Genomic DNA, 27,850 nt, shown 5'->3' with positions numbered 1-27,850 from the left:
GCAGTGCCCAATATACAGAAACATCTTGCGGTATCTCCTACAGGGAAAGTGCCAGGAGGAATTGTGGAGCTTGGTCTCAGTGTCTCTGAGAATTGCTCTAATTATCCGTGTGACCTCTTTGCTAAGACTCTCCAGAGAGCCGTCCTCAAAACCAACACACATCTTGACATATCTCCCTCATTGATCGCAGTGTCTCCAGGAACGGCATTCAAGGAGCCAGGAACTTTTCTGCCCTCACTGTCGGGGACATTTCCTTAAAACCAATATACATCCTGCTATATCTCCCACATGGAAAATGCCAGGAGGGAGAAGTGAGGATTATGCTTAGACTTTCTCGGAACTGCTTCAAATCAACTAGATATCTTTCTGCTGTAAATCTCCAAACAGCCAAATGTAAAAGCAGCAAACATCTCGCTGTATGTCCCACATCCAAAGTGCCAAGAGAGAGCTTGCTCTCCCTGTCTTTGAGTACTGTTTGCACTGTCCCGGTTACCTCTTTGCTAACATTCTCTTCAGAGCTGCAGTGAAACCAGGAACCACGTGGAGAAGGCACCCACACTGAAAGTGCCTGGAGGGAACATTGGGGCTTCTTCTCAGTGTCTCTGACATAGGTTTTTACTGTCCCGGGAAAGTCTCTGCTAACACCCTGCAGAGCGCAGTGCCCAATATACAGAAATGTCTTGCGGTATCTCCTACAGGGAAAGTGCCAGGAGGAATTGTGGAGCTTGGTCTCAGTGTCTCTGAGAATTGCTCTGATTATCCGTGTGACCTCTTTGCTCAGACTCTCCAGAGAGCCGTCCTCAAAACCAACACACATCTTGACATATCTCCCTCATTGATCGCAGTGTCTCCAGGAACGGCATTCAAGGAGCCAGGAATTTTTCTGCTCAAACGGTCCGGGGACAGTTCCTTAAAACCAATATACATCCTGCTATATCTCCCACATGGAAAGTGCCAGGAGGGAGAAGTGGGGATTATGCTTAGACTTTCTCGGAACTGCTTCAAATCAACTAGATAGCTTTGTGCTGTAAATCTCCCAACAGCCAAACGCAAAAGCAGCAAACATCTCGCTGTATGTCCCACATCCAAAGTGCCAAGAGAGAGCTTGCTCTCCCTGTCTTTGAGTACTGATTTCACGGTCCCGGTTACCTCTTTGCTAACATTCTCTTCAGAGCTGCAGTGAAACCAGGAACCACGTGGAGAAGGCACCCACACTGAAAGTGCCTGGAGGGAACGTTGGGGCTTCTTCTCAGTGTCTCTGACATAGGGTTTCACTGTCCCGGGAAAGTCTCTGCTAACACCCTGCAGAGCGCAGTGCCCAATATACAGAAACGTCTTGCGGTATCTCCTACAGGGAAAGTGCCAGGAGGAATTGTGGAGCTTGGTCTCAGTGTCTCTGAGAATTGCTCTGATTATCCGTGTGACCTCTTTGCTAAGACTCTCCAGAGAGCCGTCCTCAAAACCAACACACATCTTGACATATCTCCCTCATTGTTCGCAGTGTCTCCAGGAACGGCATTCAAGGAGCCACGAACTTTTCTGCCCACACTGTCGGGGACATTTCCTTAAAACCAATATACATCCTGCTATATCTCCCACATGGAAAATGCCAGGAGGGAGAAGTGGGGATTATGTTTAGACTTTCACGGAACTGCTTCAAATCAACTAGATAGCTTTGTGCTGTAAATCTCCCAACAGCCAAACGCAAAAGCAGCAAACATCTCGCTGTATGTCCCACATCCAAAGTGCCAAGAGAGAGCTTGCTCTCCCTGTCTTTGAGTACTGTTTGCACTGTCCCGGTTACCTCTTTGCTAACATTCTCTTCAGAGCTGCAGTGAAACCAGGAACCACGTGGAGAAGGCACCCACACTGAAAGTGCCTGGAGGGAACGTTGGGGCTTCTTCTCAGTGTCTCTGACATAGGGTTTCACTGTCCCGGGAAAGTCTCTGCTAACACCCTGCAGAGCGCAGTGCCCAATATACAGAAACGTCTTGCGGTATCTCCTACAGGGAAAGTGCCAGGAGGAATTGTGGAGCTTGGTCTCAGTGTCTCTGAGAATTGCTCTGATTATCCGTGTGACCTCTTTGCTAAGACTCTCCAGAGAGCCGTCCTCAAAACCAACACACATCTTGACATATCTCCCTCATTGATCGCAGTGTCTCCAGGAACGGCATTCAAGGAGCCACGAACTTTTCTGCCCACACTGTCGGGGACATTTCCTTAAAACCAATATACATCCTGCTATATCTCCCACATGGAAAATGCCAGGAGGGAGAAGTGGGGATTATGTTTAGACTTTCACGGAACTGCTTCAAATCAACTAGATAGCTTTGTGCTGTAAATCTCCCAACAGCCAAACGCAAAAGCAGCAAACATCTCGCTGTATGTCCCACATCCAAAGTGCCAAGAGAGAGCTTGCTCTCCCTGTCTTTGAGTACTGTTTGCACTGTCCCGGTTACCTCTTTGCTAACATTCTCTTCAGAGCTGCAGTGAAACCAGGAACCACGTGGAGAAGGCACCCACACTGAAAGTGCCTGGAGGGAACATTGGGGCTTCTTCTCAGTGTCTCTGACATAGGGTTTCACTGTCCCGGGAAAGTCTCTGCTAACACCCTGCAGAGCGCAGTGCCCAATATACAGAAACGTCTTGCGGTATCTCCTACAGGGAAAGTGCCAGGAGGAATTGTGGAGCTTGGTCTCAGTGTCTCTGAGAATTGCTCTGATTATCCGTGTGACCTCTTTGCTCAGACTCTCCAGAGAGCCGTCCTCAAAACCAACACACATCTTGACATATCTCCCTCATTGATCGCAGTGTCTCCAGGAACGGCATTCAAGGAGCCAGGAATTTTTCTGCCCACACGGTCCGGGGACAGTTCCTTAAAACCAATATACATCCTGCTATATCTCCCACATGGAAAATGCCAGGAGGGAGAAGTGGGGATTATGCTTAGACTTTCTCGGAACTGCTTCAAATCAACTAGATATCTTTGTGCTGTAAATCTCCCAACAGCCAAACGCAAAAGCAGCAAACATCTCGCTGTATGTCCCACATCCAAAGTTCCAAGAGAGAGCTTGCTCTCCCTGTCTTTGAGTACTGTTTTCACTGTCCCGGTTACCTCTTTGCTAACATTCTCTTCAGAGCTGCAGTGAAACCAGGAACCATGTAGAGAAGGCACCCACACTGAAAGTGCCTGGAGGGAACATTGGGGCTTCTTCTCAGTGTCTCTGACATAGGTTTTTACTGTCTCGGGAAAGTCTCTGCTAACACCCTGCAGAGCGCAGTGCCCAATATACAGAAACGTCTTGCGGTATCTCCTACAGGGAAAGTGCCAGGAGGAATTGTGGAGCTTGGTCTCAGTGTCTCTGAGAATTGCTCTGATTATCCGTGTGACCTCTTTGCTAAGACTCTCCAGAGAGCCGTCCTCAAAACCAACACACATCTTGACATATCTCCCTCATTGTTCGCAGTGTCTCCAGGAACGGCATTCAAGGAGCCACGAACTTTTCTGCCCACACGGTCCGGGGACAGTTCCTTAAAACCAATATACATCCTGCTATATCTCCCACATGGAAAATGCCAGGAGGGAGAAGTGAAGATTATGCTTAGACTTTCTCGGAACTGCTTCAAATCAACTAGATAGCTTTGTGCTGTAAATCTCCCAACAGCCAAACGCAAAAGCAGCAAACATCTCGCTGTATGTCCCACATCCAAAGTGCCAAGAGAGAGCTTGCTCTCCCTGTCTTTGAGTACTGTTTTCACTGTCCCGGTTACCTCTTTGCTAACATTCTCTTCAGAGCTGCAGTGAAACCAGGAACCACGTGGAGAAGGCACCCACACTGAAAGTGCCTGGAGGGAACATTGGGGCTTCTTCTCAGTGTCTCTGACATAGGTTTTTACTGTCTCGGGAAAGTCTCTGCTAACACCCTGCAGAGCGCAGTGCCCAATATACAGAACCGTCTTGCGGTATCTCCTACAGGGAAAGTGCCAGGAGGAATTGTGGAGCTTGGTCTCAGTGTCTCTGAGAATTGCTCTGATTATCCGTGTGACCTCTTTGCTAAGACTCTCCAGAGAGCCGTCCTCAAAACCAACACACATCTTGACATATCTCCCTCATTGATCGCAGTGTCTCCAGGAACGGCATTCAAGGAGCCAGGAATTTTTCTGCCCACACGGTCCGGGGACAGTTCCTCAAAACCAATATACATCCTGCTATATCTCCCACATGGAAAATGCCAGGAGGGAGAAGTGGGGATTATGCTTAGACTTTCTCGGAACTGCTTCAAATCAACTAGATATCTTTGTGCTGTAAATCTCCCAACAGCCAAACGCAAAAGCAGCAAACATCTCGCTGTATGTCCCACATCCAAAGTTCCAAGAGAGAGCTTGCTCTCCCTGTCTTTGAGTACTGTTTTCACTGTCCCGGTTACCTCTTTGCTAACATTCTCTTCAGAGCTGCAGTGAAACCAGGAACCACGTGGAGAAGGCACCCACACTGAAAGTGCCTGGAGGGAACATTGGGGCTTCTTCTCAGTGTCTCTGACATAGGTTTTTACTGTCTCGGGAAAGTCTCTGCTAACACCCTGCAGAGCGCAGTGCCCAATATACAGAAACGTCTTGCGGTATCTCCTACAGGGAAAGTGCCAGGAGGAATTGTGGAGCTTGGTCTCAGTGTCTCTGAGAATTGCTCTGATTATCCGTGTGACCTCTTTGCTCAGACTCTCCAGAGAGCCGTCCTCAAAACCAACACACATCTTGACATATCTCCCTCATTGATCGCAGTGTCTCCAGGAACGGCATTCAAGGAGCCAGGAACTTTTCTGCCCACACTGTCGGGGACATTTCCTTAAAACCAATATACATCCTGCTATATCTCCCACATGGAAAATGCCAGGAGGGAGAAGTGGGGATTATGTTTAGACTTTCACGGAACTGCTTCAAATCAACTAGATAGCTTTGTGCTGTAAATCTCCCAACAGCCAAACGCAAAAGCAGCAAACATCTCGCTGTATGTCCCACATCCAAAGTGCCAAGAGAGAGCTTGCTCTCCCTGTCTTTGAGTACTGTTTGCACTGTCCCGGTTACCTCTTTGCTAACATTCTCTTCAGAGCTGCAGTGAAACCAGGAACCACGTGGAGAAGGCACCCACACTGAAAGTGCCTGGAGGGAACATTGGGGCTTCTTCTCAGTGTCTCTGACATAGGGTTTTACTGTCCCGGGAAAGTCTCTGCTAACACCCTGCAGAGCGCAGTGCCCAATATACAGAAACGTCTTGCGGTATCTCCTACAGGGAAAGTGCCAGGAGGAATTGTGGAGCTTGGTCTCAGTGTCTCTGAGAATTGCTCTGATTATCCGTGTGACCTCTTTGCTCAGACTCTCCAGAGAGCCGTCCTCAAAACCAACACACATCTTGACATATCTCCCTCATTGATCGCAGTGTCTCCAGGAACGGCATTCAAGGAGCCAGGAATTTTTCTGCCCACACGGTCCGGGGACAGTTCCTTAAAACCAATATACATCCTGCTATATCTCCCACATGGAAAATGCCAGGAGGGAGAAGTGGGGATTATGCTTAGACTTTCTCGGAACTGCTTCAAATCAACTAGATATCTTTGTGCTGTAAATCTCCCAACAGCCAAACGCAAAAGCAGCAAACATCTCGCTGTATGTCCCACATCCAAAGTTCCAAGAGAGAGCTTGCTCTCCCTGTCTTTGAGTACTGTTTTCACTGTCCCGGTTACCTCTTTGCTAACATTCTCTTCAGAGCTGCAGTGAAACCAGGAACCACGTGGAGAAGGCACCCACACTGAAAGTGCCTGGAGGGAACATTGGGGCTTCTTCTCAGTGTCTCTGACATAGGTTTTTACTGTCTCGGGAAAGTCTCTGCTAACACCCTGCAGAGCGCAGTGCCCAATATACAGAAACGTCTTGCGGTATCTCCTACAGGGAAAGTGCCAGGAGGAATTGTGGAGCTTGGTCTCAGTGTCTCTGAGAATTGCTCTGATTATCCGTGTGACCTCTTTGCTAAGACTCTCCAGAGAGCCGTCCTCAAAACCAACACACATCTTGACATATCTCCCTCATTGTTCGCAGTGTCTCCAGGAACGGCATTCAAGGAGCCACGAACTTTTCTGCCCACACTGTCGGGGACATTTCCTTAAAACCAATATACATCCTGCTATATCTCCCACATGGAAAATGCCAGGAGGGAGAAGTGGGGATTATGTTTAGACTTTCTCGGAACTGCTTCAAATCAACTAGATAGCTTTGTGCTGTAAATCTCCCAACAGCCAAACGCAAAAGCAGCAAACATCTCGCTGTATGTCCCACATCCAAAGTGCCAAGAGAGAGCTTGCTCTCCCTGTCTTTGAGTACTGTTTGCACTGTCCCGGTTACCTCTTTGCTAACATTCTCTTCAGAGCTGCAGTGAAACCAGGAACCACGTGGAGAAGGCACCCACACTGAAAGTGCCTGGAGGGAACATTGGGGCTTCTTCTCAGTGTCTCTGACATAGGGTTTCACTGTCCCGGGAAAGTCTCTGCTAACACCCTGCAGAGCGCAGTGCCCAATATACAGAAACGTCTTGCGGTATCTCCTACAGGGAAAGTGCCAGGAGGAATTGTGGAGCTTGGTCTCAGTGTCTCTGAGAATTGCTCTGATTATCCGTGTGACCTCTTTGCTAAGACTCTCCAGAGAGCCGTCCTCAAAACCAACACACATCTTGACATATCAACCTCATTGATCGCAGTGTCTCCAGGAACGGCATTCAAGGAGCCAGGAATTTTTCTGCCCACACGGTCCGGGGACAGTTCCTTAAAACCAATATACATCCTGCTATATCTCCCACATTGAAAATGCCAGGAGGGAGAAGTGAAGATTATGCTTAGACTTTCTCGGAACTGCTTCAAATCAACTAGATAGCTTTGTGCTGTAAATCTCCCAACAGCCAAACGCAAAAGCAGCAAACATCTCGCTGTATGTCCCACATCCAAAGTGCCAAGAGAGAGCTTGCTCTCCCTGTCTTTGAGTACTGTTTGCACTGTCCCGGTTACCTCTTTGCTAACATTCTCTTCAGAGCTGCAGTGAAACCAGGAACCACGTGGAGAAGGCACCCACACTGAAAGTGCCTGGAGGGAACATTGGGGCTTCTTCTCAGTGTCTCTGACATAGGTTTTTACTGTCTCGGGAAAGTCTCTGCTAACACCCTGCAGAGCGCAGTGCCCAATATACAGAACCGTCTTGCGGTATCTCCTACAGGGAAAGTGCCAGGAGGAATTGTGGAGCTTGGTCTCAGTGTCTCTGAGAATTGCTCTGATTATCCGTGTGACCTCTTTGCTAAGACTCTCCAGAGAGCCGTCCTCAAAACCAACACACATCTTGACATATCTCCCTCATTGATCGCAGTGTCTCCAGGAACGGCATTCAAGGAGCCACGAACTTTTCTGCCCACACTGTCGGGGACATTTCCTTAAAACCAATATACATCCTGCTATATCTCCCACATGGAAAATGCCAGGAGGGAGAAGTGGGGATTATGTTTAGACTTTCTCGGAACTGCTTCAAATCAACTAGATAGCTTTGTGCTGTAAATCTCCCAACAGCCAAACGCAAAAGCAGCAAACATCTCGCTGTATGTCCCACATCCAAAGTGCCAAGAGAGAGCTTGCTCTCCCTGTCTTTGAGTACTGTTTGCACTGTCCCGGTTACCTCTTTGCTAACATTCTCTTCAGAGCTGCAGTGAAACCAGGAACCACGTGGAGAAGGCACCCACACTGAAAGTGCCTGGAGGGAACATTGGGGCTTCTTCTCAGTGTCTCTGACATAGGGTTTCACTGTCCCGGGAAAGTCTCTGCTAACACCCTGCAGAGCGCAGTGCCCAATATACAGAAACGTCTTGCGGTATCTCCTACAGGGAAAGTGCCAGGAGGAATTGTGGAGCTTGGTCTCAGTGTCTCTGAGAATTGCTCTGATTATCCGTGTGACCTCTTTGCTAAGACTCTCCAGAGAGCCGTCCTCAAAACCAACACACATCTTGACATATCTCCCTCATTGATCGCAGTGTCTCCAGGAACGGCATTCAAGGAGCCAGGAATTTTTCTGCCCACACGGTCCTGGGACAGTTCCTTAAAACCAATATACATCCTGCTATATCTCCCACATGGAAAATGCCAGGAGGGAGAAGTGAAGATTATGCTTAGACTTTCTCGGAACTGCTTCAAATCAACTAGATAGCTTTGTGCTGTAAATCTCCCAACAGCCAAACGCAAAAGCAGCAAACATCTCGCTGTATGTCCCACATCCAAAGAGCCAAGAGAGAGCTTGCTCTCCCTGTCTTTGAGTACTGTTTGCACTGTCCCGGTTACCTCTTTGCTAACATTCTCTTCAGAGCTGCAGTGAAACCAGGAACCACGTGGAGAAGGCACCCACACTGAAAGTGCCTGGAGGGAACATTGGGGCTTCTTCTCAGTGTCTCTGACATAGGTTTTTACTGTCTCGGGAAAGTCTCTGCTAACACCCTGCAGAGCGCAGTGCCCAATATACAGAACCGTCTTGCGGTATCTCCTACAGGGAAAGTGCCAGGAGGAATTGTGGAGCTTGGTCTCAGTGTCTCTGAGAATTGCTCTGATTATCCGTGTGACCTCTTTGCTAAGACTCTCCAGAGAGACGTCCTCAAAACCAACACACATCTTGACATATCTCCCTCATTGATCGCAGTGTCTCCAGGAACGGCATTCAAGGAGCCAGGAATTTTTCTCCCTACACTGTCCATTGAGTTGTCCTCAAAACCAATATACATCCTGCTATATCTCCCACATGGAAAATGCCAGGAGGGAGAAGTGAGGATTATGCTTAGACTTTCTCGCAACTGCTTCAAATCAACTACATATCTTTGTGCTGTAAATCTCCCAACAGCCAAATGTAAAAGCAGCAAACATCTCGCTGTATGTCCCACATCCAAAGTGCCAAGAGAGAGCTTGCTCTCCCTGTCTTTGAGTACTGTTTGCACTGTCCCGATTACCTCTTTGCTAACATTCTCTTCAGAGCTGCAGTGAAACCAGGAACCACGTGGAGAAGGCACCCACACTGAAAGTGCCTGGAGGGAACATTGGGGCTTCTTCTCAGTGTCTCTGACATAGGGTTTTACTGTCCCGGGAAAGTCTCTGCTAACACCCTGCAGAGCGCAGTGCCCAATATACAGAAACGTCTTGCGGTATCTCCTACAGGGAAAGTGCCAGGAGGAATTGTGGAGCTTGGTCTCAGTGTCTCTGAGAATTGCTCTGATTATCCGTGTGACCTCTTTGCTCAGACTCTCCAGAGAGCCGTCCTCAAAACCAACACACATCTTGACATATCTCCCTCATTGATCGCAGTGTCTCCAGGAACGGCATTCAAGGAGCCAGGAATTTTTCTGCCCACACGGTCCGGGGACAGTTCCTTAAAACCAATATACATCCTGCTATATCTCCCACATGGAAAATGCCAGGAGGGAGAAGTGGGGATTATGCTTAGACTTTCTCGGAACTGCTTCAAATCAACTAGATAGCTTTGTGCTGTAAATCTCCCAACAGCCAAACGCAAAAGCAGCAAACATCTCGCTGTATGTCCCACATCCAAAGTTCCAAGAGAGAGCTTGCTCTCCCTGTCTTTGAGTACTGTTTGCACTGTCCCGGTTACCTCTTTGCTAACATTCTCTTCAGAGCTGCAGTGAAACCAGGAACCACGTAGAGAAGGCACCCACACTGAAAGTGCCTGGAGGGAACATTGGGGCTTCTTCTCAGTGTCTCTGACATAGGTTTTTACTGTCTCGGGAAAGTCTCTGCTAACACCCTGCAGAGCGCAGTGCCCAATATACAGAAACGTCTTGCGGTATCTCCTACAGGGAAAGTGCCAGGAGGAATTGTGGAGCTTGGTCTCAGTGTCTCTGAGAATTGCTCTGATTATCCGTGTGACCTCTTTGCTAAGACTCTCCAGAGAGCCGTCCTCAAAACCAACACACATCTTGACATATCTCCCTCATTGATCGCAGTGTCTCCAGGAACGGCATTCAAGGAGCCAGGAATTTTTCTCCCTACACTGTCCATTGAGTTGTACTCAAAACCAATATACATCCTGCTATATCTCCCACATGGAAAATGCCAGGAGGGAGAAGTGAGGATTATGCTTAGACTTTCTCGGAACTGCTTCAAATCAACTCGATATCTTTGTGCTGTAAATCTCCCAACAGCCAAATGTAAAAGCAGCAAACATCTCGCTGTATGTCCCACATCCAAAGTGCCAAGAGAGAGCTTGCTCTCCCTGTCTTTGAGTACTGTTTTCACTGTCCCGGTTACCTCTTTGCTAACATTCTCTTCAGAGCTGCAGTGAAACCAGGAACCACGTGGAGAAGGCACCCACACTGAAAGTGCCTGGAGGGAACATTGGGGCTTCTTCTCAGTGTCTCTGACATAGGGTTTCACTGTCCCGGGAAAGTCTCTGCTAACACCCTGCAGAGCGCAGTGCCCAATATACAGAAACGTCTTGCGGTATCTCCTACAGGGAAAGTGCCAGGAGGAATTGTGGAGCTTGGTCTCAGTGTCTCTGAGAATTGCTCTGATTATCCGTGTGACCTCTTTGCTAAGACTCTCCAGAGAGCCGTCCTCAAAACCAACACACATCTTGACATATCTCCCTCATTGATCGCAGTGTCTCCAGGAACGGCATTCAAGGAGCCACGAACTTTTCTGCCCACACTGTCGGGGACATTTCCTTAAAACCAATATACATCCTGCTATATCTCCCACATGGAAAATGCCAGGAGGGAGAAGTGGGGATTATGTTTAGACTTTCTCGGAACTGCTTCAAATCAACTAGATAGCTTTGTGCTGTAAATCTCCCAACAGCCAAACGCAAAAGCAGCAAACATCTCGCTGTATGTCCCACATCCAAAGTGCCAAGAGAGAGCTTGCTCTCCCTGTCTTTGAGTACTGTTTGCACTGTCCCGGTTACCTCTTTGCTAACATTCTCTTCAGAGCTGCAGTGAAACCAGGAACCACGTGGAGAAGGCACCCACACTGAAAGTGCCTGGAGGGAACATTGGGGCTTCTTCTCAGTGTCTCTGACATAGGGTTTCACTGTCCCGGGAAAGTCTCTGCTAACACCCTGCAGAGCGCAGTGCCCAATATACAGAAACGTCTTGCGGTATCTCCTACAGGGAAAGTGCCAGGAGGAATTGTGGAGCTTGGTCTCAGTGTCTCTGAGAATTGCTCTGATTATCCGTGTGACCTCTTTGCTAAGACTCTCCAGAGAGCCGTCCTCAAAACCAACACACATCTTGACATATCTCCCTCATTGATCGCAGTGTCTCCAGGAACGGCATTCAAGGAGCCAGGAATTTTTCTGCCCACACGGTCCGGGGACAGTTCCTTAAAACCAATATACATCCTGCTATATCTCCCACATTGAAAATGCCAGGAGGGAGAAGTGAAGATTATGCTTAGACTTTCTCGGAACTGCTTCAAATCAACTAGATAGCTTTGTGCTGTAAATCTCCCAACAGCCAAACGCAAAAGCAGCAAACATCTCGCTGTATGTCCCACATCCAAAGTGCCAAGAGAGAGCTTGCTCTCCCTGTCTTTGAGTACTGTTTGCACTGTCCCGGTTACCTCTTTGCTAACATTCTCTTCAGAGCTGCAGTGAAACCAGGAACCACGTGGAGAAGGCACCCACACTGAAAGTGCCTGGAGGGAACATTGGGGCTTCTTCTCAGTGTCTCTGACATAGGTTTTTACTGTCTCGGGAAAGTCTCTGCTAACACCCTGCAGAGCGCAGTGCCCAATATACAGAACCGTCTTGCGGTATCTCCTACAGGGAAAGTGCCAGGAGGAATTGTGGAGCTTGGTCTCAGTGTCTCTGAGAATTGCTCTGATTATCCGTGTGACCTCTTTGCTAAGACTCTCCAGAGAGCCGTCCTCAAAACCAACACACATCTTGACATATCTCCCTCATTGATCGCAGTGTCTCCAGGAACGGCATTCAAGGAGCCACGAACTTTTCTGCCCACACTGTCGGGGACATTTCCTTAAAACCAATATACATCCTGCTATATCTCCCACATGGAAAATGCCAGGAGGGAGAAGTGGGGATTATGTTTAGACTTTCTCGGAACTGCTTCAAATCAACTAGATAGCTTTGTGCTGTAAATCTCCCAACAGCCAAACGCAAAAGCAGCAAACATCTCGCTGTATGTCCCACATCCAAAGTGCCAAGAGAGAGCTTGCTCTCCCTGTCTTTGAGTACTGTTTGCACTGTCCCGGTTACCTCTTTGCTAACATTCTCTTCAGAGCTGCAGTGAAACCAGGAACCACGTGGAGAAGGCACCCACACTGAAAGTGCCTGGAGGGAACATTGGGGCTTCTTCTCAGTGTCTCTGACATAGGGTTTCACTGTCCCGGGAAAGTCTCTGCTAACACCCTGCAGAGCGCAGTGCCCAATATACAGAAACGTCTTGCGGTATCTCCTACAGGGAAAGTGCCAGGAGGAATTGTGGAGCTTGGTCTCAGTGTCTCTGAGAATTGCTCTGATTATCCGTGTGACCTCTTTGCTAAGACTCTCCAGAGAGCCGTCCTCAAAACCAACACACATCTTGACATATCTCCCTCATTGATCGCAGTGTCTCCAGGAACGGCATTCAAGGAGCCAGGAATTTTTCTGCCCACACGGTCCTGGGACAGTTCCTTAAAACCAATATACATCCTGCTATATCTCCCACATGGAAAATGCCAGGAGGGAGAAGTGAAGATTATGCTTAGACTTTCTCGGAACTGCTTCAAATCAACTAGATAGCTTTGTGCTGTAAATCTCCCAACAGCCAAACGCAAAAGCAGCAAACATCTCGCTGTATGTCCCACATCCAAAGAGCCAAGAGAGAGCTTGCTCTCCCTGTCTTTGAGTACTGTTTGCACTGTCCCGGTTACCTCTTTGCTAACATTCTCTTCAGAGCTGCAGTGAAACCAGGAACCACGTGGAGAAGGCACCCACACTGAAAGTGCCTGGAGGGAACATTGGGGCTTCTTCTCAGTGTCTCTGACATAGGTTTTTACTGTCTCGGGAAAGTCTCTGCTAACACCCTGCAGAGCGCAGTGCCCAATATACAGAACCGTCTTGCGGTATCTCCTACAGGGAAAGTGCCAGGAGGAATTGTGGAGCTTGGTCTCAGTGTCTCTGAGAATTGCTCTGATTATCCGTGTGACCTCTTTGCTAAGACTCTCCAGAGAGACGTCCTCAAAACCAACACACATCTTGACATATCTCCCTCATTGATCGCAGTGTCTCCAGGAACGGCATTCAAGGAGCCAGGAATTTTTCTCCCTACACTGTCCATTGAGTTGTCCTCAAAACCAATATACATCCTGCTATATCTCCCACATGGAAAATGCCAGGAGGGAGAAGTGAGGATTATGCTTAGACTTTCTCGCAACTGCTTCAAATCAACTACATATCTTTGTGCTGTAAATCTCCCAACAGCCAAATGTAAAAGCAGCAAACATCTCGCTGTATGTCCCACATCCAAAGTGCCAAGAGAGAGCTTGCTCTCCCTGTCTTTGAGTACTGTTTGCACTGTCCCGATTACCTCTTTGCTAACATTCTCTTCAGAGCTGCAGTGAAACCAGGAACCACGTGGAGAAGGCACCCACACTGAAAGTGCCTGGAGGGAACATTGGGGCTTCTTCTCAGTGTCTCTGACATAGGGTTTTACTGTCCCGGGAAAGTCTCTGCTAACACCCTGCAGAGCGCAGTGCCCAATATACAGAAACGTCTTGCGGTATCTCCTACAGGGAAAGTGCCAGGAGGAATTGTGGAGCTTGGTCTCAGTGTCTCTGAGAATTGCTCTGATTATCCGTGTGACCTCTTTGCTCAGACTCTCCAGAGAGCCGTCCTCAAAACCAACACACATCTTGACATATCTCCCTCATTGATCGCAGTGTCTCCAGGAACGGCATTCAAGGAGCCAGGAATTTTTCTGCCCACACGGTCCGGGGACAGTTCCTTAAAACCAATATACATCCTGCTATATCTCCCACATGGAAAATGCCAGGAGGGAGAAGTGGGGATTATGCTTAGACTTTCTCGGAACTGCTTCAAATCAACTAGATAGCTTTGTGCTGTAAATCTCCCAACAGCCAAACGCAAAAGCAGCAAACATCTCGCTGTATGTCCCACATCCAAAGTTCCAAGAGAGAGCTTGCTCTCCCTGTCTTTGAGTACTGTTTGCACTGTCCCGGTTACCTCTTTGCTAACATTCTCTTCAGAGCTGCAGTGAAACCAGGAACCACGTAGAGAAGGCACCCACACTGAAAGTGCCTGGAGGGAACATTGGGGCTTCTTCTCAGTGTCTCTGACATAGGTTTTTACTGTCTCGGGAAAGTCTCTGCTAACACCCTGCAGAGCGCAGTGCCCAATATACAGAAACGTCTTGCGGTATCTCCTACAGGGAAAGTGCCAGGAGGAATTGTGGAGCTTGGTCTCAGTGTCTCTGAGAATTGCTCTGATTATCCGTGTGACCTCTTTGCTAAGACTCTCCAGAGAGCCGTCCTCAAAACCAACACACATCTTGACATATCTCCCTCATTGATCGCAGTGTCTCCAGGAACGGCATTCAAGGAGCCAGGAATTTTTCTCCCTACACTGTCCATTGAGTTGTACTCAAAACCAATATACATCCTGCTATATCTCCCACATGGAAAATGCCAGGAGGGAGAAGTGAGGATTATGCTTAGACTTTCTCGGAACTGCTTCAAATCAACTCGATATCTTTGTGCTGTAAATCTCCCAACAGCCAAATGTAAAAGCAGCAAACATCTCGCTGTATGTCCCACATCCAAAGTGCCAAGAGAGAGCTTGCTCTCCCTGTCTTTGAGTACTGTTTTCACTGTCCCGGTTACCTCTTTGCTAACATTCTCTTCAGAGCTGCAGTGAAACCAGGAACCACGTGGAGAAGGCACCCACACTGAAAGTGCCTGGAGGGAACATTGGGGCTTCTTCTCAGTGTCTCTGACATAGGGTTTCACTGTCCCGGGAAAGTCTCTGCTAACACCCTGCAGAGCGCAGTGCCCAATATACAGAAACGTCTTGCGGTATCTCCTACAGGGAAAGTGCCAGGAGGAATTGTGGAGCTTGGTCTCAGTGTCTCTGAGAATTGCTCTGATTATCCGTGTGACCTCTTTGCTAAGACTCTCCAGAGAGCCGTCCTCAAAACCAACACACATCTTGACATATCTCCCTCATTGATCGCAGTGTCTCCAGGAACGGCATTCAAGGAGCCACGAACTTTTCTGCCCACACTGTCGGGGACATTTCCTTAAAACCAATATACATCCTGCTATATCTCCCACATGGAAAATGCCAGGAGGGAGAAGTGGGGATTATGTTTAGACTTTCTCGGAACTGCTTCAAATCAACTAGATAGCTTTGTGCTGTAAATCTCCCAACAGCCAAACGCAAAAGCAGCAAACATCTCGCTGTATGTCCCACATCCAAAGTGCCAAGAGAGAGCTTGCTCTCCCTGTCTTTGAGTACTGTTTGCACTGTCCCGGTTACCTCTTTGCTAACATTCTCTTCAGAGCTGCAGTGAAACCAGGAACCACGTGGAGAAGGCACCCACACTGAAAGTGCCTGGAGGGAACATTGGGGCTTCTTCTCAGTGTCTCTGACATAGGGTTTCACTGTCCCGGGAAAGTCTCTGCTAACACCCTGCAGAGCGCAGTGCCCAATATACAGAAACGTCTTGCGGTATCTCCTACAGGGAAAGTGCCAGGAGGAATTGTGGAGCTTGGTCTCAGTGTCTCTGAGAATTGCTCTGATTATCCGTGTGACCTCTTTGCTAAGACTCTCCAGAGAGCCGTCCTCAAAACCAACACACATCTTGACATATCTCCCTCATTGATCGCAGTGTCTCCAGGAACGGCATTCAAGGAGCCAGGAATTTTTCTGCCCACACGGTCCGGGGACATTTCCTTAAAACCAATATACATCCTGCTATATCTCCCACATGGAAAATGCCAGGAGGGAGAAGTGAAGATTATGCTTAGACTTTCTCGGAACTGCTTCAAATCAACTAGATAGCTTTGTGCTGTAAATCTCCCAACAGCCAAACGCAAAAGCAGCAAACATCTCGCTGTATGTCCCACATCCAAAGTTCCAAGAGAGAGCTTGCTCTCCCTGTCTTTGAGTACTGTTTGCACTGTCCCGGTTACCTCTTTGCTAACATTCTCTTCAGAGCTGCAGTGAAACCAGGAACCACGTGGAGAAGGCACCCACACTGAAAGTGCCTGGAGGGAACATTGGGGCTTCTTCTCAGTGTCTCTGACATAGGGTTTTACTGTCCCGGGAAAGTCTCTGCTAACACCCTGCAGAGCGCAGTGCCCAATATACAGAAACGTCTTGCGGTATCTCCTACAGGGAAAGTGCCAGGAGGAATTGTGGAGCTTGGTCTCAGTGTCTCTGAGAATTGCTCTGATTATCCGTGTGACCTCTTTGCTCAGACTCTCCAGAGAGCCGTCCTCAAAACCAACACACATCTTGACATATCTCCCTCATTGATCGCAGTGTCTCCAGGAACGGCATTCAAGGAGCCAGGAATTTTTCTGCCCACACGGTCCGGGGACAGTTCCTTAAAACCAATATACATCCTGCTATATCTCCCACATGGAAAATGCCAGGAGGGAGAAGTGGGGATTATGCTTAGACTTTCTCGGAACTGCTTCAAATCAACTAGATATCTTTGTGCTGTAAATCTCCCAACAGCCAAACGCAAAAGCAGCAAACATCTCGCTGTATGTCCCACATCCAAAGTTCCAAGAGAGAGCTTGCTCTCCCTGTCTTTGAGTACTGTTTTCACTGTCCCGGTTACCTCTTTGCTAACATTCTCTTCAGAGCTGCAGTGAAACCAGGAACCACGTGGAGAAGGCACCCACACTGAAAGTGCCTGGAGGGAACATTGGGGCTTCTTCTCAGTGTCTCTGACATAGGTTTTTACTGTCTCGGGAAAGTCTCTGCTAACACCCTGCAGAGCGCAGTGCCCAATATACAGAAACGTCTTGCGGTATCTCCTACAGGGAAAGTGCCAGGAGGAATTGTGGAGCTTGGTCTCAGTGTCTCTGAGAATTGCTCTGATTATCCGTGTGACCTCTTTGCTAAGACTCTCCAGAGAGCCGTCCTCAAAACCAACACACATCTTGACATATCTCCCTCATTGTTCGCAGTGTCTCCAGGAACGGCATTCAAGGAGCCACGAACTTTTCTGCCCACACTGTCGGGGACATTTCCTTAAAACCAATATACATCCTGCTATATCTCCCACATGGAAAATGCCAGGAGGGAGAAGTGGGGATTATGTTTAGACTTTCTCGGAACTGCTTCAAATCAACTAGATAGCTTTGTGCTGTAAATCTCCCAACAGCCAAACGCAAAAGCAGCAAACATCTCGCTGTATGTCCCACATCCAAAGTGCCAAGAGAGAGCTTGCTCTCCCTGTCTTTGAGTACTGTTTGCACTGTCCCGGTTACCTCTTTGCTAACATTCTCTTCAGAGCTGCAGTGAAACCAGGAACCACGTGGAGAAGGCACCCACACTGAAAGTGCCTGGAGGGAACATTGGGGCTTCTTCTCAGTGTCTCTGACATAGGGTTTCACTGTCCCGGGAAAGTCTCTGCTAACACCCTGCAGAGCGCAGTGCCCAATATACAGAAACGTCTTGCGGTATCTCCTACAGGGAAAGTGCCAGGAGGAATTGTGGAGCTTGGTCTCAGTGTCTCTGAGAATTGCTCTGATTATCCGTGTGACCTCTTTGCTAAGACTCTCCAGAGAGCCGTCCTCAAAACCAACACACATCTTGACATATCTCCCTCATTGATCGCAGTGTCTCCAGGAACGGCATTCAAGGAGCCAGGAATTTTTCTGCCCACACGGTCCGGGGACAGTTCCTTAAAACCAATATACATCCTGCTATATCTCCCACATGGAAAATGCCAGGAGGGAGAAGTGAAGATTATGCTTAGACTTTCTCGGAACTGCTTCAAATCAACTAGATAGCTTTGTGCTGTAAATCTCCCAACAGCCAAACGCAAAAGCAGCAAACATCTCGCTGTATGTCCCACATCCAAAGTTCCAAGAGAGAGCTTGCTCTCCCTGTCTTTGAGTACTGTTTTCACTGTCCCGGTTACCTCTTTGCTAACATTCTCTTCAGAGCTGCAGTGAAACCAGGAACCACGTGGAGAAGGCACCCACACTGAAAGTGCCTGGAGGGAACATTGGGGCTTCTTCTCAGTGTCTCTGACATAGGTTTTTACTGTCTCGGGAAAGTCTCTGCTAACACCCTGCAGAGCGCAGTGCCCAATATACAGAACCGTCTTGCGGTATCTCCTACAGGGAAAGTGCCAGGAGGAATTGTGGAGCTTGGTCTCAGTGTCTCTGAGAATTGCTCTGATTATCCGTGTGACCTCTTTGCTAAGACTCTCCAGAGAGCCGTCCTCAAAACCAACACACATCTTGACATATCTCCCTCATTGATCGCAGTGTATCCAGGAACGGCATTCAAGGAGCCAGGAATTTTTCTCCCTACACTGTCCATTGAGTTGTCCTCAAAACCAATATACATCCTGCTGTATCTCCCACATGGAAAATGCCAGGAGGGAGAAGTGAGGATTATGCTTAGACTTTCTCGCAACTGCTTCAAATCAACTACATATCTTTGTGCTGTAACTCTCCCAACAGCCAAATGTAAAAGCAGCAAACATCTCGCTGTATGTCCCACATCCAAAGTGCCAAGAGAGAGCTTGCTCTCCCTGTCTTTGAGTACTGTTTGCACTGTCCCGGTTACCTCTTTGCTAACATTCTCTTCAGAGCTGCAGTGAAACCAGGAACCACGTGGAGAAGGCACCCACACTGAAAGTGCCTGGAGGGAACATTGGGGCTTCTTCTCAGTGTCTCTGACATAGGGTTTTACTGTCCCGGGAAAGTCTCTGCTAACACCCTGCAGAGCGCAGTGCCCAATATACAGAAACGTCTTGCGGTATCTCCTACAGGGAAAGTGCCAGGAGGAATTGTGGAGCTTGGTCTCAGTGTCTCTGAGAATTGCTCTGATTATCCGTGTGACCTCTTTGCTCAGACTCTCCAGAGAGCCGTCCTCAAAACCAACACACATCTTGACATATCTCCCTCATTGATCGCAGTGTCTCCAGGAACGGCATTCAAGGAGCCAGGAATTTTTCTGCCCACACTGTCCGGGGACAGTTCCTTAAAACCAATATACATCCTGCTATATCTCCCACATGGAAAATGCCAGGAGGGAGAAGTGGGGATTATGCTTAGACTTTCTCGGAACTGCTTCAAATCAACTAGATAGCTTTGTGCTGTAAATCTCCCAACAGCCAAACGCAAAAGCAGCAAACATCTCGCTGTATGTCCCACATCCAAAGTTCCAAGAGAGAGCTTGCTCTCCCTGTCTTTGAGTACTGTTTGCACTGTCCCGGTTACCTCTATGCTAACATTCTCTTCAGAGCTGCAGTGAAACCAGGAACCACGTGGAGAAGGCACCCACACTGAAAGTGCCTGGAGGGAACATTGGGGCTTCTTCTCAGTGTCTCTGACATAGGTTTTTACTGTCTCGGGAAAGTCTCTGCTAACACCCTGCAGAGCGCAGTGCCCAATATACAGAACCGTCTTGCGGTATCTCCTACAGGGAAAGTGCCAGGAGGAATTGTGGAGCTTGGTCTCAGTGTCTCTGAGAATTGCTCTGATTATCCGTGTGACCTCTTTGCTAAGACTCTCCAGAGAGCCGTCCTCAAAACCAACACACATCTTGACATATCTCCCTCATTGATCGCAGTGTATCCAGGAACGGCATTCAAGGAGCCAGGAATTTTTCTCCCTACACTGTCCATTGAGTTGTCCTCAAAACCAATATACATCCTGCTGTATCTCCCACATGGAAAATGCCAGGAGGGAGAAGTGAGGATTATGCTTAGACTTTCTCGCAACTGCTTCAAATCAACTACATATCTTTGTGCTGTAACTCTCCCAACAGCCAAATGTAAAAGCAGCAAACATCTCGCTGTATGTCCCACATCCAAAGTGCCAAGAGAGAGCTTGCTCTCCCTGTCTTTGAGTACTGTTTGCACTGTCCCGGTTACCTCTTTGCTAACATTCTCTTCAGAGCTGCAGTGAAACCAGGAACCACGTGGAGAAGGCACCCACACTGAAAGTGCCTGGAGGGAACATTGGGGCTTCTTCTCAGTGTCTCTGACATAGGGTTTTACTGTCCCGGGAAAGTCTCTGCTAACACCCTGCAGAGCGCAGTGCCCAATATACAGAAACGTCTTGCGGTATCTCCTACAGGGAAAGTGCCAGGAGGAATTGTGGAGCTTGGTCTCAGTGTCTCTGAGAATTGCTCTGATTATCCGTGTGACCTCTTTGCTCAGACTCTCCAGAGAGCCGTCCTCAAAACCAACACACATCTTGACATATCTCCCTCATTGATCGCAGTGTCTCCAGGAACGGCATTCAAGGAGCCAGGAATTTTTCTGCCCACACTGTCCGGGGACAGTTCCTTAAAACCAATATACATCCTGCTATATCTCCCACATGGAAAATGCCAGGAGGGAGAAGTGGGGATTATGCTTAGACTTTCTCGGAACTGCTTCAAATCAACTAGATAGCTTTGTGCTGTAAATCTCCCAACAGCCAAACGCAAAAGCAGCAAACATCTCGCTGTATGTCCCACATCCAAAGTTCCAAGAGAGAGCTTGCTCTCCCTGTCTTTGAGTACTGTTTGCACTGTCCCGGTTACCTCTATGCTAACATTCTCTTCAGAGCTGCAGTGAAACCAGGAACCACGTGGAGAAGGCACCCACACTGAAAGTGCCTGGAGGGAACATTGGGGCTTCTTCTCAGTGTCTCTGACATAGGTTTTTACTGTCTCGGGAAAGTCTCTGCTAACACCCTGCAGAGCGCAGTGCCCAATATACAGAACCGTCTTGCGGTATCTCCTACAGGGAAAGTGCCAGGAGGAATTGTGGAGCTTGGTCTCAGTGTCTCTGAGAATTGCTCTGATTATCCGTGTGACCTCTTTGCTAAGACTCTCCAGAGAGCCGTCCTCAAAACCAACACACATCTTGACATATCTCCCTCATTGATCGCAGTGTATCCAGGAACGGCATTCAAGGAGCCAGGAATTTTTCTCCCTACACTGTCCATTGAGTTGTCCTCAAAACCAATATACATCCTGCTGTATCTCCCACATGGAAAATGCCAGGAGGGAGAAGTGAGGATTATGCTTAGACTTTCTCGCAACTGCTTCAAATCAACTACATATCTTTGTGCTGTAACTCTCCCAACAGCCAAATGTAAAAGCAGCAAACATCTCGCTGTATGTCCCACATCCAAAGTGCCAAGAGAGAGCTTGCTCTCCCTGTCTTTGAGTACTGTTTGCACTGTCCCGGTTACCTCTTTGCTAACATTCTCTTCAGAGCTGCAGTGAAACCAGGAACCACGTGGAGAAGGCACCCACACTGAAAGTGCCTGGAGGGAACATTGGGGCTTCTTCTCAGTGTCTCTGACATAGGGTTTTACTGTCCCGGGAAAGTCTCTGCTAACACCCTGCAGAGCGCAGTGCCCAATATACAGAAACGTCTTGCGGTATCTCCTACAGGGAAAGTGCCAGGAGGAATTGTGGAGCTTGTTCTCAGTGTCTCTGAGAATTGCTCTGATTATCCGTGTGACCTCTTTGCTAAGACTCTCCAGAGAGCCGTCCTCAAAACCAACACACATCTTGACATATCTCCCTCATTGATCGCAGTGTCTCCAGGAACGGCATTCAAGGAGCCAGGAATTTTTCTGCCCACACTGTCCGGGGACAGTTCCTTAAAACCAATATACATCCTGCTATATCTCCCACATGGAAAATGCCAGGAGGGAGAAGTGGGGATTATGCTTAGACTTTCTCGGAACTGCTTCAAATCAACTAGATAGCTTTGTGCTGTAAATCTCCCAACAGCCAAACGCAAAAGCAGCAAACATCTCGCTGTATGTCCCACATCCAAAGTTCCAAGAGAGAGCTTGCTCTCCCTGTCTTTGAGTACTGTTTGCACTGTCCCGGTTACCTCTATGCTAACATTCTCTTCAGAGCTGCAGTGAAACCAGGAACCACGTGGAGAAGGCACCCACACTGAAAGTGCCTGGAGGGAACATTGGGGCTTCTTCTCAGTGTCTCTGACATAGGTTTTTACTGTCTCGGGAAAGTCTCTGCTAACACCCTGCAGAGCGCAGTGCCCAATATACAGAAACGTCTTGCGGTATCTCCTACAGGGAAAGTGCCAGGAGGAATTGTGGAGCTTGGTCTCAGTGTCTCTGAGAATTGCTCTGATTATCCGTGTGACCTCTTTGCTAAGACTCTCCAGAGAGCCGTCCTCAAAACCAACACACATCTTGACATATCTCCCTCATTGATCGCAGTGTCTCCAGGAACGGCATTCAAGGAGCCAGGAATTTTTCTCCCTACACTGTCCATTGAGTTGTACTCAAAACCAATATACATCCTGCTATATCTCCCACATGGAAAATGCCAGGAGGGAGAAGTGAGGATTATGCTTAGACTTTCTCGGAACTGCTTCAAATCAACTCGATATCTTTGTGCTGTAAATCTCCCAACAGCCAAATGTAAAAGCAGCAAACATCTTGCTGTATGTCCCACATCCAAAGTGCTAAGAGAGAGCTTGCTCTCCCTGTCTTTGAGTACTGTTTGCACTGTCCCGATTACCTCTTTGCTAACATTCTCTTCAGAGCTGCAGTGAAACCAGGAACCACGTGGAGAAGGCACCCACACTGAAAGTGCCTGGAGGGAACATTGGGGCTTCTTCTCAGTGTCTCTGACATAGGGTTTTACTGTCTCGGGAAAGTCTCTGCTAACACCCTGCAGAGCGCAGTGCCCAATATACAGAAACGTCTTGTGGTATCTCCTACAGGGAAAGTGCCAGGAGGAATTGTGGAGCTTGGTCTCAGTGTCTCTGAGAATTGCTCTGATTATCCGTGTGACCTCTTTGCTAAGACTCTCCAGAGAGCCGTCCTCAAAACCAACACACATCTTGACATATCTCCCTCATTGTTCGCAGTGTCTCCAGGAACGGCATTCAAGGAGCCACGAACTTTGCTGCCCACACTGTCGGGGACATTTCCTTAAAACCAATATACATCCTGCTATATCTCCCACATGGAAAATGCCAGGAGGGAGAAGTGGGGATTATGTTTAGACTTTCACGGAACTGCTTCAAATCAACTAGATAGCTTTGTGCTGTAAATCTCCCAACAGCCAAACGCAAAAGCAGCAAACATCTCGCTGTATGTCCCACATCCAAAGTGCCAAGAGAGAGCTTGCTCTCCCTGTCTTTGAGTACTGTTTGCACTGTCCCGGTTACCTCTTTGCTAACATTCTCTTCAGAGCTGCAGTGAAACCAGGAACCACGTGGAGAAGGCACCCACACTGAAAGTGCCTGGAGGGAACATTGGGGCTTCTTCTCAGTGTCTCTGACATAGGGTTTCACTGTCCCGGGAAAGTCTCTGCTAACACCCTGCAGAGCGCAGTGCCCAATATACAGAAACGTCTTGCGGTATCTCCTACAGGGAAAGTGCCAGGAGGAATTGTGGAGCTTGGTCTCAGTGTCTCTGAGAATTGCTCTGATTATCCGTGTGACCTCTTTGCTAAGACTCTCCAGAGAGCCGTCCTCAAAACCAACACACATCTTGACATATCTCCCTCATTGATCGCAGTGTCTCCAGGAACGGCATTCAAGGAGCCAGGAATTTTTCTGCCCACACGGTCCGGGGACAGTTCCTTAAAATCAATATACATCCTGCTATATCTCCCACATGGAAAATGCCAGGAGGGAGAAGTGGGGATTATGCTTAGACTTTCTCGGAACTGCTTCAAATCAACTAGATAGCTTTGTGCTGTAAATCTCCCAACAGCCAAACGCAAAAGCAGCAAACATCTCGCTGTATGTCCCACATCCAAAGTTCCAAGAGAGAGCTTGCTCTCCCTGTCTTTGAGTACTGTTTTCACTGTCCCGGTTACCTCTTTGCTAACATTCTCTTCAGAGCTGCAGTGAAACCAGGAACCACGTGGAGAAGGCACCCACACTGAAAGTGCCTGGAGGGAACATTGGGGCTTCTTCTCAGTGTCTCTGACATAGGTTTTTACTGTCTCGGGAAAGTCTCTGCTAACACCCTGCAGAGCGCAGTGCCCAATATACAGAAACGTCTTGCGGTATCTCCTACAGGGAAAGTGCCAGGAGGAATTGTGGAGCTTGTTCTCAGTGTCTCTGAGAATTGCTCTGATTATCCGTGTGACCTCTTTGCTAAGACTCTCCAGAGAGCCGTCCTCAAAACCAACACACATCTTGACATATCTCCCTCATTGATCGCAGTGTCTCCAGGAACGGCATTCAAGGAGCCAGGAATTTTTCTCCCTACACTGTCCATTGAGTTGTCCTCAAAACCAATATACATCCTGCTATATCTCCCACATGGAAAATGCCAGGAGGGAGAAGTGGGGATTATGTTTTATGTTTAGACTTTCTCGGAACTGCTTCAAATCAACTAGATAGCTTTGTGCTGTAAATCTCCCAACAGCCAAACGCAAAAGCAGCAAACATCTCGCTGTATGTCCCACATCCAAAGTGCCAAGAGAGTAATGTAGAGCTTGCTCTCCCTGTCTTTGAGTAGTGTTTGCACTGTCCCGGTTACCTCTTTGCTAACATTCTCTTCAGAGCTGCAGTGAAACCAGGAACCACGTGGAGAAGGCACCCACACTGAAAGTGCCTGGAGGGAACATTGGGGCTTCTTCTCAGTGTCTCTGACATAGGGTTTCACTGTCCCGGGAAAGTCTCTGCTAACACCCTGCAGAGCGCAGTGCCCAATATACAGAAACGTCTTGCGGTATCTCCTACAGGGAAAGTGCCAGGAGGAATTGTGGAGCTTGGTCTCAGTGTCTCTGAGAATTGCTCTGATTATCCGTGTGACCTCTTTGCTAAGACTCTCCAGAGAGCCGTCCTCAAAACCAACACACATCTTGACATATCTCCCTCATTGATCGCAGTGTCTCCAGGAACGGCATTCAAGGAGCCAGGAATTTTTCTGCCCACACGGTCCGGGGACAGTTCCTTAAAATCAATATACATCCTGCTATATCTCCCACATGGAAAATGCCAGGAGGGAGAAGTGGGGATTATGCTTAGACTTTCTCGGAACTGCTTCAAATCAACTAGATAGCTTTGTGCTGTAAATCTCCCAACAGCCAAACGCAAAAGCAGCAAACATCTCGCTGTATGTCCCACATCCAAAGTGCCAAGAGAGAGCTTGCTCTCCCTGTCTTTGAGTACTGTTTGCACTGTCCCGGTTACCTCTTTGCTAACATTCTCTTCAGAGCTGCAGTGAAACCAGGAACCACGTGGAGAAGGCACCCACACTGAAAGTGCCTGGAGGGAACGTTGGGGCTTCTTCTCAGTGTCTCTGACATAGGGTTTCACTGTCCCGGGAAAGTCTCTGCTAACACCCTGCAGAGCGCAGTGCCCAATATACAGAAACGTCTTGCGGTATCTCCTACAGGGAAAGTGCCAGGAGGAATTGTCGATCTTGTTCTCAGTGTCTCTGAGAATTGCTCTGATTATCCGTGTGACCTCTTTGCTAAGACTCTCCAGAGAGCCGTCCTCAAAACCAACACACATCTTGACATATCTCCCTCATTGATCGCAGTGTCTCCAGGAACGGCATTCAAGGAGCCAGGAATGTTCCTCCCTACACTGTCCATTGAGTTGTCCTCAAAACCAATATACATCCTGCTGTATCTCCCACATGGAAAGTGCCAGGAGGGAGAAGTGGGGATTATGCTTAGACTTTCTCGGAACTGCTTCAAATCAAATAGATAGCTTTGTGCTGTAAATCTCCCAACAGCCAAACGCAAAAGCAGCAAACATCTTGCTGTATGTCCCACATCCAAAGTTCCAAGAGAGAGCTTGCTCTCCCTGTCTTTGAGTACTGTTTTCACTGTCCCGGTTACCTCTTTGCTAACATTCTCTTCAGAGCTGCAGTGAAACCAGGAACCACGTGGAGAAGGCACCCATACTGAAAGTGCCTGGAGGGAACATTGGGGCTTCTTCTCAGTGTCTCTGACATAGGTTTTTACTGTCTTGGGAAAGTCTCTGCTAACACCCTGCAGAGCGCAGTGCCCAATATACAGAAACGTCTTGCGGTATCTCCTACAGGGAAAGTGCCAGGAGGAATTGTGGAGCTTGTTCTCAGTGTCTCTGAGAATTGCTCTGATTATCCGTGTGACCTCTTTGCTAAGACTCTCCAGAGAGCCGTCCTCAAAACCAACACACATCTTGACATATCTCCCTCATTGATCGCAGTGTCTCCAGGAACGGCATTCAAGGAGCCAGGAATTTTTCTCCCTACACTGTCCATTGAGTTGTCCTCAAAACCAATATACATCCTGCTATATCTCCCACATGGAAAATGCCAGGAGGGAGAAGTGGGGATTATGTTTTATGTTTAGACTTTCTCGGAACTGCTTCAAATCAACTAGATAGCTTTGTGCTGTAAATCTCCCAACAGCCAAACGCAAAAGCAGCAAACATCTCGCTGTATGTCCCACATCCAAAGTGCCAAGAGAGTAATGTAGAGCTTGCTCTCCCTGTCTTTGAGTAGTGTTTGCACTGTCCCGGTTACCTCTTTGCTAACATTCTCTTCAGAGCTGCAGTGAAACCAGGAACCACGTGGAGAAGGCACCCACACTGAAAGTGCCTGGAGGGAACGTTGGGGCTTCTTCTCAGTGTCTCTGACATAGGGTTTCACTGTCCCGGGAAAGTCTCTGCTAACACCCTGCAGAGCGCAGTGCCCAATATACAGAAACGTCTTGCGGTATCTCCTACAGGGAAAGTGCCAGGAGGAATTGTGGAGCTTGGTCTCAGTGTCTCTGAGAATTGCTCTGATTATCCGTGTGACCTCTTTGCTAAGACTCTCCAGAGAGCCGTCCTCAAAACCAACACACATCTTGACATATCTCCCTCATTGATCGCAGTGTCTCCAGGAACGGCATTCAAGGAGCCAGGAATTTTTCTCCCTACACTGTCCATTGAGTTGTCCTCAAAACCCATATACATCCTGCTATATCTCCCACATGGAAAATGCCAGGAGGGAGAAGTGGGGATTATGTTTTATGTTTAGACTTTCTCGGAACTGCTTCAAATCAACTAGATAGCTTTGTGCTGTAAATCTCCCAACAGCCAAACGCAAAAGCAGCAAACATCTCGCTGTATGTCCCACATCCAAAGTGCCAAGAGAGTAATGTAGAGCTTGCTCTCCCTGTCTTTGAGTACTGTTTTCACTGTCCCGGTTACCTCTTTGCTAACATTCTCTTCAGAGCTGCAGTGAAACCAGGAACCACGTGGAGAAGGCACCCACACTGAAAGTGCCTGGAGGGAACGTTGGGGCTTCTTCTCAGTGTCTCTGACATAGGGTTTTACTGTCTCGGGAAAGTCTCTGCTAACACCCTGCAGAGCGCAGTGCCCAATATACAGAAACGTCTTGCGGTATCTCCTACAGGGAAAGTGCCAGGAGGAATTGTGGAGCTTGGTCTCAGTGTCTCTGAGAATTGCTCTGATTATCCGTGTGACCTCTTTGCTAAGACTCTCCAGAGAGCCGTCCTCAAAACCAACACACATCTTGACATATCTCCCTCATTGATCGCAGTGTCTCCAGGAACGGCATTCAAGGAGCCAGGAACTTTTCTGCCCACACTGTCGGGGACATTTCCTTAAAACCAA

Source organism: Larus michahellis, chromosome 7, assembly GCF_964199755.1.
Source record: "Larus michahellis chromosome 7, bLarMic1.1, whole genome shotgun sequence".
Lineage (NCBI taxonomy): Eukaryota > Metazoa > Chordata > Aves > Charadriiformes > Laridae > Larus > Larus michahellis.
Note: the sequence above shows the minus strand (reverse complement) of the source record.